At 40.1% G+C, this 16,070-nt stretch overlaps 1 non-coding gene across 1 annotated transcript; it reads left to right on the top strand.

Moving 5' to 3' along the window:
- The first annotated feature begins 5,682 nt into the window (after positions 1 to 5,682).
- Positions 5,683 to 5,785, top strand: LOC129510016 (U6 spliceosomal RNA). Its single transcript, XR_008664473.1, has one exon. It is a non-coding gene; the product is annotated as a U6 spliceosomal RNA (small nuclear RNA).
- The last annotated feature ends 10,285 nt before the right edge of the window (positions 5,786 to 16,070 follow it).

Raw genomic sequence — 16,070 nt, forward strand, 5'->3', positions numbered from 1 at the left:
GCCACGCAAAAAGTTATAAACTGTATGAATCCATTTATACAGTGCTTATCTTAGGAGGCTGGGTATTGACTAGGTAGGAGCCAGGGGTATCTTCTGGGGTTCTAGGAATGTTCTGTATTTTGATTATTTGTTTATATGGGTAGATACATATGTAAAAAATTCATTGAGCTTTTCACTTAAGATTTACATATTTTACCTCAATGGAATAGTAAATAATTTTAAGAAACCACACAAATATTTTTTAAAGCCTCTCTTCCCTCTTTTGATCCTCCAAGTTCTCTTCAGAGAAAACCAATGTTACCAGTATTTTTGGTGAATACTTTCAAGGGTATTTTATGCAGGTCCAGGCAAATACACACATATGTACATGCGTGAATACTTATATGTGTGTGAATTATTCTCTACCTTGGACAAAGGAGACTATGATAAAAATAAATAGAAGTGATGGTAGAAGTTGTCAACCAATGAAGTCTGCTTTCTGTTGATTATAGCAGTGTTAGGACAATGTCACCCTGGAACTAGCATCAGAGAAAGTTTAGACTTAAAATTGATCGGTAATTTTTTTTTAATTTTTATTAATTTATGATAGTCACAGAGAGAGAGGCAGAGACACAGGCAGAGGGAGAAGCAGGCTCTATGAACCGGGAGCCCGACGTGGGATTCGATCCCGGGTCTCCAGGATTGCGCCCTGGGCCAAAGACAGGCGCTAAACTGCTGCGCCACCCAAGGATCCCTGATCGGTAATTAAAAAACAAAAATTGTTTCAGAAATTTGTAATTGTCCAGTTCTAGTTGAAGGGTTTATGTCTGTTATTCTTAAAGTTGAAGTATTTATTAAGTAGTAGGAGATTTAAGACTATTTTCAAACTTCCTGAGCCTAGAGACTGGAGGTTCAAGTTCACTTTTCAAGTTTAAATGAATGTCATGAAGTCTTCAGTCAGATATATTTTCTTGAGCATGTGCTGTCTCACTGTGTGCTCACCTGGCCTTTCTTCTGTGTATGTGGTGGGGGAAGGACTCTCCTTCTCTTCTTACAGGGCCACCAGTCCTATGGGATTAGATCCCTACCCTAATGACCTCATTTAACCTTAATTACCTCCTCTAAACGTGCTATCTCCAAATATAGTCACATTGGGGCTTAGAGCTTCAATTTATGAATTTGGGGGAGGCACAAGTCAGCTCATAGCATTTACTAAACTTCCTCATCTGTAAAATAAGGACAATAATACTTGTCTCATTGGGTTATTGGGAGGATTGAAAGACTATCCTGATATGTCAAAGGTATCTGATGTTTGTTTTCTTTCATTTTTTTAACCTTTTTCTTTTGGAGAGAAAATAATAAAAGTGAAGAATGTCATGACTCCATGGTTATATGTGGTTCTAGTGATAGAATCCTAGAGCCAGATGGTCCCATAGAAGTGAAATGACTTGTGCAAGGTCACCTATTAAGTAAGTTACAGAAACTGGGCCAAACCTTAGGTCTCAGAACCATTAGGTCTGTGTTACACTACACTGTGTGACACTACACTGTGTGACTTATTTTGCTCAGAGTTGACAAGAGTGGATGGACTGCTCAGCAGGCTTAGATTTGTCTTGGATATTTAACAGCAATGCCGCTCCCAGAAACATGCAGGCATTATGGGCTGAGTGGAACGCTATGTGCCCTGTGTAAAGCTATCCTTTCATTGGATTAATGAGCTGGACAGCCTCTTTTGCTATGCACAGGTCTGGCCTCACAGTATCTAGTTTCAGAAAAGCATGATTGGCCAGCATGCAGGTCAGGGAGAAAAGGTTCTGTGGGGGTCACTAGTGCCCTTGGGGAGAGGGGATCGTGCTTTTCACTGGGAAGGAGGCTCTGTACCAACTGCATTCAAAAGTGCACCAGCTCAGGCAGCTGAAATAATTTGCTCTCTAAGGGATTTGGGTTTTGAGGGACAATATCTGTGATTGAATGACTCTCCAACTGAAGTTTTCATGGCTCCAATTACTCTGATCATTTCAGCCTGCATAAACATTCTTTCTCTAACCTTGGGTGGCTGGGTACATAATCCCAAACTGACTGGTGAGAGGGTGGAGAATGTGCTGTTTCCCAATTGATAGAATTTAGGGGACAATGGCTGGGGCCTAGCAGAGTGGCTCTGTGCCTGAACTCCCACCATTAGCAATGGATTCTTTTGTGTGTTGAAGGCTTTGGGGTCATTATGATCCCTCTTTGAGACTTCAGTACCACTATGTAGGATGGGAGGAAGCAGAGCTTTGTGAGTCTAGATTATCAGGCAGGTATCAGACCCTGTGGAAGGGTGACCCAGAGTAGACTGAGAAATGTTGTAGCTGATAGGCAACCAACCATGAGTTCATGAAACCCCCTTGATCTGCAAGGAAACCAAAGTAAAAAGACTTCTGCATCTGGTTACAGCAGAACCAAATCAGATACCCAGACTTTTGACTTCTGCTTTATCCTATTTATTTAGCATAAACAGTGATGAAGAAAATAGACTGGCTGTAGAAGGGTGAGCCCCATAACATAGAAAATGGGAAGGACAAACTCTAACTGGTTCCCAGGAATGCCTAAACCCATACTGGTATCTGAATTCATGCAGGAAATCCTCTCTTACAGAGTCATCCCTAAATTCATTCATATGTTCAATTCTTGAATCATGGGGCTTGTTTTTCCATGGAAATAATAGTTGAAATGTTTCAAATGGTGAATTAGGTTCCCTGAGATCTGTGTACAAATACCTATTTAATGGAATACCTGAAGCATAGTATTAATAGGAGTATTTCAATTAATCCTGCTCAACACTTGTTACATTATTACTTCTATGGGAATATAATATAGAATAAATTTTAGATCAGGTGAGAAGAAAGGCACCTCTCACATAGGACAGGGGTGGCTCTCCTGAAACACAATGTGGAGATTGGGATAGGACACAAACTAGGAAGGGTGGGCAGGAAGGCAGCCATCCTCTTTGACCCTCAGCTCTAAAATAAAAACAGGGCAGCCTGGGTGGCCCAGTGGTTTAGTGCCACCTTCAGCCCGGGTCGTGATCCTGGAGACCATGTCGAGCTCCCTGCATGGAGCCTGCTTCTCCCTCTGCCTGTGTCTCTGCCTCTCTCTCTGTGTGTGTCTCTCATGAATAAATAAAATCTTTAAAAATAAAATAAAAGCAGTAGGAATAATCTCACCTTGCCTGCTTCATAAGTTTGAGTGAATGACTGAGTAAAATAGTAGATGGGAAAATGCTTTGGAAAAAAATTAAGAAAATATTTAAGTAAAATAAGCCCTTTATAGGTTAGTAACTCCCTATATGGTTTGCTGGGGTAGTTGAGGGGGGAGTGGTAAGGTGGTGGTAGTGCTATGGTGCTATGTTCAGGCCTCATGTATCAGTAGTAATGATAATATAACAACAGTAGTTATGGTAAACTAATGTTTACAGAAACCTTTCTAGGTGCCAGACATGGTCCTGGGTGCTTCGTAATACTAATTTATCATACCCATTATAATGGTTCATGGTAATGTATTAACTTGCTGGGCTATGGTACCCAGATATTTAGTCACACTAGTCTAGATAATTGCTTTCTAGGTACTTTTTGGATGAGGTTAAATTTAAATCAGTAGACTGTGAAGCAGAGTGATGGGCCATAATTTGATGGGCCTCGTCCAGTCAGTTGAAGGAGAAATTTTGCCTCCAGACTGACCCCAAACTCAAACTCAAGCCTAGATAAACTCTTGCCTACAGATCTGCAGATCTGTTGATTTTGGACTTGCCAGCTTTAATAGTCATGTGAGTCAATTTCTTAGTTATTCATTCTCTCCATCTCTATCTCTGTGTGTATCACACACACACAAACACACTGACATACACACATTTTGTTTCTCTGAAGGATCCTGACTAATAACCAATTAACAGGGAAAGAAGTTAAAACATTTAATACAGGAATTTTCTTAAGTAAGCAGCTATGGCAGAGACCAGGTAATTGTTTACCAAACCATTTTTCATTTGCCTGAGGGTGCACAGCTACACTGTATTTCCAACCTCCCCTGCAGATGGGTGAAACTGTAACTGAGTGCTGGTCCATGGCTAGAGGGTGAAAGTGAGACACATACTCAGACCATAATCGCTCTTCTCTGACTTGCTAACTCCAGGGCTCTGGATGAAGACATGGATACAGAGAGCCTGAGTCCCTGCATGGAGCAGAGCCTCTTGGCCAAAAACACATTGTAGAATGACATGAAGTGAGCAGTAAACCTGTGTTTTGTTTAGTCTCTGAGATTTGGGGTCTGATGTTGTTAAATATAGGACTTTTCCTGGCCAATATGGGTGTGTAGCTAAATTCAAATCTGGCCATCAGACTCCAGACTCTGAATGCTACATCTCTGTGCTGTTCAGATGCCCTTTGCATTCATTAGTCAAGAGTTCAAAGTAGGAGGGATCCCTGGGTGGCGCAGCGGTTTGGCGCCTGCCTTCGGCCCAGGGCACGATCCTGGAGACCCGGGATCGAATCCCACGTCGGGCTCCCGGCATGGAGCCTGCTCCTCCCTCTGTCTGTGTCTCTGCCTCTCTCTCTGTCTGTGATAAATAAATAAATAAATCTTTTTTTTTTTTTTAAAGAGTTCAAAGTAGGAAATGCCTCCTTCACTTTTCCTGCCTGCTCCTAAAAAACCAAGGATGCCTGGAAGGCACAGAACACCTTATCCTGGAGCTAAATGTTAAGCGCCACACACTAGGGGCCCGAAGCTATGCAAGGAAAGTGAGAACCCTGAATATGTATGAGCAGGGAGCAGAGGCAGATGTGCACAAAATGTGTGCTTGATCTCTTCCCTGATTTCCCTGGATGTGGCATTTGTCTTCCCCGAGCAGGGGAGCTCCTGGCTCTTCATGAACTAATAAGCTTGGTCTGTTTATATTGGAGTAGGCTGTGGAAATATACAGCATGTTCTGGCCAGTGCCAGCCATTCCTCACTCTGAGGGGCTTTTTCCAAGCTCAGTTCAACAAAGGAGGAAAGAGCTGCCCCAGCGCTACTCAAGGAGGCTGGCGCAAACACATTTTTCCACATAAATGCTGCCGTCTATAAACAAAATCAAGGTTCAGGGAGAGAGGGGGTGGCTTCGTCTGCCCTTTTCTCTGCAGTCTGGACTGCTTAGGCACTGGTACCTAGGCCAATAACCCTGTCTAGTCTGGGGCAGTTATACTTTTCGGATTTGTCGAGGATCAGAAAAACCTAAGTTTGGAAGGCAACAGACTGGACTCTTATGATCAGATTCAAATGAATTGACCAAGTTTTTTCACCCCAGAGAACACAGAAATCCTGGGAGGGAAACTATAAACTGAAAAGGGTTATATTGTTACACGAAGGCTTCCATCAAAGCCGCCCTAGGAACCCTGCGCACGTTAGGTTTTATATTGAAAGGTGACCTTGCCCACAAGCTCAGGTACAAAGCCTGAACCTCGAGACATGTGTTGTCTGGCTGAGTCTTTCTTTGAGAAGAATTTGTTTGGTTTAGGAAAACATGAATTTAAAATTAGGATAACAACTATGTGGGGTCAAAAGATTTTTTTGATAGGTATTTCACTTTTTAACTAGTGTCAGATTGTTTAATTTCAGCTTCTGTCTAGCCCAGTCTTTAAAAAAAATTAGAACATGATTTTGTGCAGCCTGACCAGTTAATTTATTTTTACCGTATAGACCACTAACTACTTTTGTTTAAATGAAAGATTAGAGAAGATTGGCATGACCCTCGTGCAAGGCTGATACACAGATCTGTGAAGTGTTCCATATTTAAAAAAATTAAACAGTCATTGCTTTCCTGTGGTTTAATAGAACTCCAGTATTTTAAACCAGCATGTCAGATTTATGGGGATGGGGGTATGTGGTTTGATAAAGCCGCCTGTGGGTTTTCCCTGCCCTACCACACTTCCCCTTCTGTAAGAATCCCTGTTTTGTGGTGGATTGCTGGGCATCTTCTGGAGCTTGAGACAGGTTTCTTGAGTGCAACAGAAGGCAGTTTGGGATGATATCAGGTAAATAGAGGTTTATTTATTTATATTATGAATTACCAGATTTGATGACAGGCTAGGAGACTAAGCTTGGGAATGATAAGAACCAAGGAAGCACCACAGACCGAAGAAGCAGGACATGAGACACACATAGCAATGTCTGTCTCCCAGCAGGAACCAAGTGGCTGGGACATGACCACTACTGTTGCCTGTGCAATGAAGATCACCTCTAGGTAGGCAGAATTCTGTAGAGGACCCAAGATTCCTGTCCCCTGTTACTGTAGAATATGAATCTGTGAAAGGATTTTCTGGGTATAAAGTCCAAATCAGTGGACCTTAACATGTGGAGATGATTGGGATGGGCCTGATCTAATCATGTGAGCTCTTTAAAGCAGAAGAGGAAGGCAGAACAGGAAGTAGAGAGATTCAAAGCATCAGAAGGGTGCTATGTGCTATTGCTGGCTTTGAAGATGGAGGGACCACAAAACAGCTGCAAGGAGCTGAAAGTGACCCCCTGCCAACAGCTAAAAAGGAAACAAGAAACTCAGTCCTGCAACTGCAAGGAACTGAATTCTAATAACAAGAATGAGCTTGGAAGAGGTGTCAGATGGGTACACGGCATCTTGTGAGATCTTGTGTCAGTCAGAGTTCTCCAGAGAAACAATCAATAGGATGTATATGTAGGTATATATAAGAGAAGGTTTAACTAATTTATTTATTTATTTATTTATTTATTTATTTATTTATTTATTTATTTATTTATGACAGTCACACACACACAGAGAGAGAGAGAGAGAGGCAGAGACACAGGCAGAGGGAGAAGCAGGCTCCATGCACCGGGAGCCCGATGTGGGATTCGATCCCGGGTCTCCAGGATCACGCCCTGGGCCAAAGGCAGGCGCCAAACCGCTGCGCCACCCAGGGATCCCCAAGAGAAGGTTTATTGTAGGAATTGTCTTGCATGATTATGGAGGCTGAGAAGTCTTATGAGCTGCCATCTACAAGCTAGAGAACCAGGAAATAATACTAAGTCCTGAGGCCTGAGAATCAGAAAGCTAATAGTATAAATGCTGGTCCAAGTATGAAGGCCCAAGAACCAGGAGCACTTATTCCAAAGGCAGGAGAAGATGGATGTCCCAGCCTAAGAGAGAGCAGATTTGCCCTTCCTCCACCACCTTTTTGTTTTATTTAGGCCCACAGTTGGATCATGCCTTCCCAGATTGGTGAGGGCCATCTCTTTTCCTTACTGATTCAGCTGCTAATCTTTTTCAGAAACACCCTCTCAGACACACCCAGAAATAATACTTTACCATTTATGTGGGCATCCCTTAGGCCAATCAACTTGACATATAAAATTAGGCATCACAGACCATGAGTGAAGAACACAACCACGACATCCCTGAATTCTGACCTACAGAATAATGAACAAATGCACATCAATTTAAGATGCTAAGTTTGTGGCTATTTGCTATACAGCAATCAATAACTAATATACTGTGCCCCATGTCATTTGGGAGTTAAAAAGTCTGGGAGACAGTGTCCGATCAGGTGAGCTTAGACCATGTACAGGTCCCTGACTGTATCCTTGGGCAGATACTGTATGGATTGGTCATTTTCTTTGTAGTTGGAAGGCAGGCTCTAGGAATTACCTCCTGCCTTGGCTACACACTGGAAAAGAACTGATTTCCAAAATGAAATCGAGGTGTGGTTAATAAGGGAATGGGAGCTAGGTGGCCCTGGCAAATATCTACCACAGAGTTTTTTTTCTCAGTAAATGTTCTGGGGTATCTCCTCCTCAGCCTGCCTGTGGTCGCTTAATGGCCAGGTGTCAATCACACTTAAGTTCCCAACATCCCTTTTTGTTTGGGAACCTCTTACATAAAAATAAGGATAATGTATCCTAAATGCCAGTGTTCCAGGACAGGCTTAGGTATGTTTAAGAGATGGAGTGGTACAATGAAAAGACTAAGTTTTGAAGTCTAGACAAGAGGATTTTAATCCTGGGTTTTCTGCTGTGTTATTTCAGACAATCAGCGATACCCCGTGGATTTAAATTGCTTCTCTGAAAACTGCGCTTTGTGATTATTGGTCTTAAATTTGCTCATTCATTTAATATTTACTGGAAGTTGAAATATGTCAGGTTCTAAGGATGTAGCAGTGAGCAAGGCTGGCAAGATCCTTGAAGTACATGGTTAACATTATTGAGATTAGGGAAAACCTCTCCATAGAGGTAGTATTTGAGTTGAATTTAGGGACGTGAGACTGGGTCTACTATGAGATTATGAACAATGTGTTGATTTCCAGGCTGTTAAGCCATCATCATCATGGTGGGGCATAATCTAGATATGGTCCATGGGCCATATCTGGCTTCTGGTTTTTATATTTTAAATGGTGTATTCATTTTCTAGGGCTGCGTAATAAAGTACCACAAACTGAGTGACTTAAACCCAGATTTATTTTCTCACATTTATGGAGGCTAAGTCCAAAATCAAGATGTCATCAGGGTTGTTTCCTCCTCAGGGCTATGAGGGAGGACATGTTCTATGCCTTACTTCTAGCTTGTGGTAAGCCTCAGGCATTCCTTGGTTTGTAGATAATGTTCTCCTGTGTTTCTCTCAATGTCCACATTTCCTCTTTCTATAAGAACACCAGCCTAATAATGTCATCTTAACATGACTATCTCTCAAAGATCCTTTTTCCAAACAAGGCCACATTCTGAGGTGCTAAAGATTAGGACATCAATATATCTTCTCTGGAGAAGGGTAGGGAGTGGGACACAATTTAACCTATAACAAATGGCTACATTTAAAACAGTTATATAAGTACCAACATAATGCCTTCAATTTTGCCTCTCACCCCACGAAACCTAAAATATTTGCTCTTTAGTAAAACAGTTAATCAACCCTGATCTAGACAGGTGGCTCTCAAATTTTAGGATGTGTCTGTCTCTGAGAGGGCCTCACTTCCAGAGTTTTGAGAATCTGTGAGTGATACTGATACTGTTAAGCTAGACAGTGGACCCAGATGTGGGCTCTTAGATGTGCCACATCATCTAGGGAATTTGTTGTCGGTATAGGCTCCTGGTGATGCAGACTCAGTCAGAATACCCAGTGATGAGGCCAGAGGTGATATTAAAATGCAACCAGGTCTATTGGTCTAGTTTAATTACCTTGGTCAGGAAGAGCAACTGACTGGATTAATAATCCAGTGATTCAATTGGTTGTTTGGGCCTCATCTGTCTGGGGTAGATCAGAGTGATTGGGGAATCCTGTTCTCCTTGTCAGGACTTGTGCAGAAAGAAAACATCATCAAGAAGTGTATATGGTCTAAATTCTTCAAGGCCAGAGACCTTTGTTTGGGCTGTTGCATAAATATTATTATCATTAAGTGGCTTGTCAGCAGCTCATGGCAAAAAAAGACATATTGACCTCAAACTCAGTTGGAGCCAACAATAATGTGGGACATCTGCTCAGAGACCTCAGGCCTCCTGGGCTGCTCTGAGAGTGGTTTACTATCCAGACTACAGAAGGTAACAGTCCCGTGTGCACTGGGCCCCATGTGCTGTGACTTCCTGGTCAATTAAACTTCAAGAGAGATACTGATATACTGGAACATTCCAAGGGAGGGAGATGAAGGGTCTGCAAACCACGTTCAAGAAAGGAGTTGAAAGAGGGCTTGTAAAATGGTGGCCTGCAGGCCCAATCCAGCCACAGACATGTTATGCTCAGTAATCCAGTGGTTAAAAATTTCTTGAAATTGAGTGCCTTTGGGCAAAGCACATACTTTGGCCAGTTCTACAACCTCACCACTTCTCAATTCTTTATGCCAGTCTCCTTTACAGGAATTTGTTACCTTCTTGCTCTCTGGGCTTTGCACTTTGAAAACTCTCAGAAGCAATAAAAATATATGATCAGGTCACAGAAAGCTAAGGAGAGAATATGAGCTATTTAAAAATGTCTAAAGATATATACTCACATATCCAGTGTCCATTGAGTACCCATGATGTGCCAGGTTCAGTGTCAGGTGCTGGCAGTATAGCCATAACTAAGCACAATGTGGCCCTTCTGAGAACTAACGTTCTCTTATAAAAAAGACATAGAAAACAATAGCAAACTTTTATAAGCACTTTGAAGGAAACAGCAAAGGTATAAGTAGATAACAATAAGGAACATCTTGGTTTGGATGCTGTGGTCAGGGAAGTTGCTGGCCACTCCAAAAGTGGGGAAAGACCTACCATGTGAAGAGGAAGTGCATCAATCCTGTTTTTCTTCCAAGGGTGGGTAAGTAATCCTGAGAGAGTATATGAAGGGAAGATTTTCTTTCATTAGAATAGAGAACTCTCCAATTTGAGCTCACCATCCATGAATTAAGCAGGCTTTCAAGGTAATGAAGTTCAAGAAAATGGAAATGATAGAGCTGACCACAAATTCTCAGTAGGTGGAGCTATGAAGAAGGTGGTGTGGTTTCCAAAGAGATTCCTTGCAATTCTGAGATTCTCTGATGTGATATGATGACAATAGTGTGAAGTCACAGAAATCCTATTTTGGACCCAGATAATATATAATCTATACTGGGATTATCTTCAAATTCTACAGGCAAACTAAGGAAGCAGATATGCTTGTTTCCAAAGGAACAGAGTAGGTAGGCTGTACAGATAGGATCTTGATATGGGAAAACCCTGAGGTATTAAACTCATGTTTAGAAAAGTGATCTGAAAGTCTGCTATTCCTATAATTATGTTCTTTTGAGGGAATGGGATTGGAAGTCACCTGGTGGCAGTTTCTATTATCCTTAAAAACTGTATATCAGGATCCCTGAGTGGCTCAGCGGCTAAAGTGCCTGCCTTCAGCTCAGGGCGTGATCCTGAAGACCTGGGATAGAGTCCCACATCAGGCTCCCTGCATGGAACCTGCTTCTCTCTCTGCTTATGTCTCTGCCTCTCTCTCTGTGTCTCTCATGAATAAATAAATAAAATCTTAAAAAAAAAACTGTATATTGAACCTTGTCCACAGTATGGAAAACCCAGGTAGCCATTCTGAGCCCTGTTGTTTGTATGGTTGTTTATTTTGTGGGTGCTAAGGGGCCAACCCAGAATCAGACCTCTGGGGTCATAAAATGAGACAGGATATGGTGGTTTCATTAGTATAAAAAATACCATCTGAGGTTCAGACATTCAGCCAAGGTGACACAGGGCTTGGTTGGTTGCTCAGCAAAACAAACACCTCTCTTTAAAAACTTCAGCTCCCACCTACTTCTGCGACCTTTCCTCAGGTGGCATAATGTTCCCCATTAGTAATAATTGCAGCCACTGGTTATGAGAATTGTCTATGTGCCAGGCACTAAGTGCTTCCTATCTGTTATCTTCTGAACTTTAAAGTTCAGGACAAACCTCTCTCCATTTTACTGATGAAGAAATTGGGGCCCAGAAAGGCAGAGATTCTAGTCCAAGTCACAGAGCAACTCAGGCATAGAGGATTTTTCTAGTTATCAGTTTTGAGGATAAATATATTTATATATTTGAGGGTTTTTCTAGTTATCAGTTTATTATCAACTAATAATTCTGTTTTGAAAGAGAATATACTGAGAGTTCCAGTTACCCTTTAAAACTAACTTAGGTGTCTCTCACACTGTGTTTAGTATCTTAATTCTTTTTTCTTTTTGTACTTTGGCTATTTTGTACTTTGTACTTTTGTACTTTGGCTTTAGTACTTTGACACTCCTTTGAATTTAGGTTTGCCTGGCTCCAGAGCCCAACTGTTTCCATCAGTTGCTACTCATTATGTTTGAGGCTAATCACTGGAACTAGATTTCACTATGATAAAAATGTTAAAACTTTCCTGGGGTTGGCTGACCATAAAAATAGATTGCTAAAGGAGGAATCTCTCAGGTTTTGTAAAACCTGTTCTATCTCTTGAAGAATCCTGTTCTACGTGTGTCTGTTTTTCAAAGTAAACTTTGATAATTTGCTTGATTTTATATTACTTTTTTGTATTTCCTTGCATTGTGAAGTCATAGTATTTTGTATTTTTAAAAAAGATTTTATTTACTTATTTGTGTGTGTGAGAGAGAGAGTGCATGCATGAGTGGGGAGAGGGGTGTGGCAAAAGAAGAGGAAGAAGCAGGCTTGCCACTGAGCGGGGAGCCTGATGTAGGGTTCGATCCCAGGACCCCGAGATCATGACCCGAGCCAAAGGCAAATGCTTAATCGACTGAGCACCCAGGTGCCCCATGTGAAGTCATGTTTTTATAAGAAATGTGGTAATCTGGATACAGAATGAAGCCTACATTTAAGTGTATCTGTGTTTTTTTCATACGGTTAAGTGTTTTTGCTTTCAGGATTGTTTTCTTTTCCCTCTTTCCTTTATCGAGGAAATACTTCACACACAGCAAAGTGCCCAGGTCTAAGTGTACAGTTTAATGAGTTTTCATAAATGTATGTACTCCTTCCTAACCATTAATTTTCATTTTCCTGAAAGGTGTTGGATGCCACTTTCTAGTCCATTCCCTCATTCCCCCAGAGGCAAACCCTGTTCTGATTTCTATCTTCATATATTAATTTGGTCTGTACTTGGTCTTAATATAAATGAAATAAGATGGCATATACTCTTTTGCCTTTAGCTTCTATTATTCAGTGTATTCATCTAAATTGTCGCAAGTATCTTTAGTTCTTTTTTTTTTTTTTTTTTTTTTTTAGTGCTGACTAGAAATCCACTGTATTAAATATACTACAGTTGACTTATTCTTTTGGATGGACATCTGGTTTGTTGACAGTTTTTAGCACTTATGAATAAAGCTTCTGTGGACATTTGTATACAAGTCTTTTTGTAGGCATATGCTTTCATTTCTCTTAAATATATTCCTAGGAGTGGAATGACATCATAAGGTAGGATATGTTGAACTTTCTAAAAACCTGTCAGATTGTTTTCCAAAGCAATGATATGTTTATGCTTCCATAAGTAATGTGTGAGAATTCTAGCTACTTCACATCCTCACCAAAACTTGATATGGTCGATCTAATTTTAGCTAGATAGTGGTATCGCATTATGGCTTTAATTTATATTTTCCTGATAACCTGTGATGTTAAACAGCTTTTCATGTGCTTGTTGGGTACTCTGTACATTCTGTTGGAGGATTTCCATTTGCATCTTTCCCTTCTTTTTAATTTGCTTATTTTTTAAGTTACTGATTTATAGAACTTCTTTATATATTCTAGAAATGAATCCGTTTATATATCCATGTATTGTAAATATGTTCTCATAGTCAGTAGCTTGCCTTTTTTCACTTTAATGGTTTCTTTTATGGTTTCAGGTCTCATATTTAGGTCTTTAATCCATTTTGAGTTTATCCTTGTGTATGATAGAAGAAAGTGGTCCAGTTTCATTTTTTTGCAGGTAAGTGTCTAGTTTTCCCAGCACCATTTGTTGAAGAGGCTGTCTTTTCCCATACAATTAATTGATTTTTATATATTGCCATTGAATCCTGTGACCTTGGAAATTCATTCAGTAACCCTAAGTAGTTTTTGTTTGTTGATTCCTTTGGATTTTCTATATACGTAATTATATTGTCAGAAACATAGTTTATTTCTTCCTCATCAATCCTTATGCCTTTTTTATTTTATTTTATGTATTTATTCATGAGAGACACAGAGAGAGCCAGAGACATAGGCAGAGGGACTTGATCCTAGGATTCCAGGATCACAACCTGAGCTAAGGGCAGACATTCAACCACTGAGCCACCCAGGTGTCCCAATCTTTATGCCTTTTATTCTTTGTTTCAAATCATTTCTTTTTTTCAGGATTCTTCAAGAGATACATTTTTACAAAACCTGAGCGAGTCCTCCTTTAGCAATCTATGTTTATGGTCAGCCAACCCCAGGAAAGTTTCTTAACATTTTTATCATAGTGATAAAATGATACATGCATTTGAAACTATCACTTTTCCTCTAAGCACTGCTTTGGCTACATCTCACATATTTTGACCTTTGTGTTTTTATTATCATTCAGTAAAAAATATTTTATAAATTCTATTTCATTTTTTCTTTGACCCACAGATTTTTTAGAAGTGTGTAGCTTAATTTCTAAATGTTTGAGGTTACCAATTTATTATCAACTAATAATTGAATTCTATTTTGAAAGAAAATATACTCTGAGAGTTCCAGTTACCCTTTGATACTAACCTATGTATCTCTGATACTGTGTTTATTAGTATTTTAATTATTTTTTCTTTTTGTATTTTGGCTATTTTCTGTTGACTTACCTTAGAGTTTACTGATTTTTCTGTTGTTTCAATCTGCTTTTAAGCTTATTTATTACATTCTTTGCTTCAGATACCATATTTTTCTATCCTAGAATTTTACTTTTGATCTTCTTTAGAGCTTTAGTTTCTCTGATGAAATTCCTTTTTGTTCCCTCATCTTTGTCTTTAATTTAGCATAATTCTTTAACATATTTAAAATAGTTATTTTAGAGACCTTATTGACTTATTGTAGTATGTGGTCATCAGTGAGTCTTCCCCTATTGTCTATTTTCTTTTTTTATTTTGGACACATTTTTTTTTATTTGTATGTTTCTTAATTTTTTACTATATGTATCAGACATTTTGCATAAAAGAACAATAGGGACTAAAGCAAGATCGCATATTTTTGTTTTGTTTTTCCCAGACTTGGCTTTCCCTTTCTTCTGTCCAAATGCTTGGGAAGGGAATTTTTATCCAGTTCCTATCATGAGTTTAGCTGAACTGGAACTGAGATACAAGTTTGATTAGTTTTAGTTTACCTCTTACCAATGAGACTATGGAAATTTCTCTTAGCCTTTCAGCCTAATTCCCAACTTCTTGCTTCATGTGTAGAGGGCTGATCACGATTTGAACTAGAGGGATGCCTCGGTGGCTCAGTGCTTGACCACCTGCCTTTGGCTCAGGTCGTGATCCTGGAGTCTGGGATCAAGTCCGGTATCAGGCTCCCCATGGGGAGCCTGCTTCTCTCTCTGCCTATGTCTCTGCCTCTCTCTATATGTCTCTCATGAATAAATAAATAAATAAAGTCTTAAAAAAAAAGATTTGAACAAGAAGAGGGTTTGGCTACAGTCTTGGTTTAATTTTACCTCAGATTTAACTCCATAAGGGTTCTGGAACCTAAGTACCACAAGGGACTAGGAAATCTCTTTCTACCTCCCAGCTCTGCTCCAACTGCTCCTGACGCAGCAGAATTCCCATGAGGTAGAATTGCTGTTTGGAAGATACTTTTTTGTGTTTCAGATTCCACTATTTCAGGCTAGCCCACACTGTTAAAAGTTCCATTGATTTCTTTTCATTCCAACAAACTCATTTTGTCTATGTCAAGCCTACTTTTCTACCTGCCTGTACTCAGGCTAGGCAGTTTATCCCTAGTATGAAAGTAATCACCATTTTGGGCTCTTCTTTGTTGTTGTTGTTTTTAAAGATTTTATTTGTTTATTCGGGAGAGAGAGAGAGAGAGAGAGAGAGGCGCAGAGACACAGGCAGAGGGAGAAGCGGGCTCCATGCAGGGAGCCTGATGTGGGACTTGATCCTGGATCTCTAGGATCAGGCCCTGGGCAGAAGGCAGCGCTAAACCGCTGAGCCACCCCGGCTGCCCATTTTGTGCTCTTCTTTGAATAGCATGTGCCTCTAGTTTATTTAGACTTGTATGTATGTATGTATGTATGTATGTCTAGTCTAAAGTCTTTAATGGTTTTAAAGAAAAATATAATTTTTAGTCTATCTGTTATTTTCTTTTGTCATGATGGAAGTGATAGTTATTATGCCTCTCTATACCTTAACCAGAAGTAGAACTTCCCTCCCTTCTTGGAGTGTTTTCTTGGATTAGCTCTGGGAGGCAAGTGTAAGACCTCAGAGCAACATAAAGTAGTCACAATTCTGGATTTAGACTTATTTAGATTTAGAATGCCGGTTGCCTGAGTCATGAGCAGTATTTGGCCTTGTAAAGTATTGCTGTTGTTTTAACCTTCCCTTCTTAGCAGTTAGTTTTACTGCATAAGCTTATTTCATATGCCCCTTTCCTTCTTCAAATCTAATTTAAATCCAGGTGGTGAC

The sequence above is a fragment of the Nyctereutes procyonoides genome, unplaced genomic scaffold, assembly GCF_905146905.1.
Source record: "Nyctereutes procyonoides isolate TBG_1078 unplaced genomic scaffold, NYPRO_anot_genome, whole genome shotgun sequence".
Lineage (NCBI taxonomy): Eukaryota > Metazoa > Chordata > Mammalia > Carnivora > Canidae > Nyctereutes > Nyctereutes procyonoides.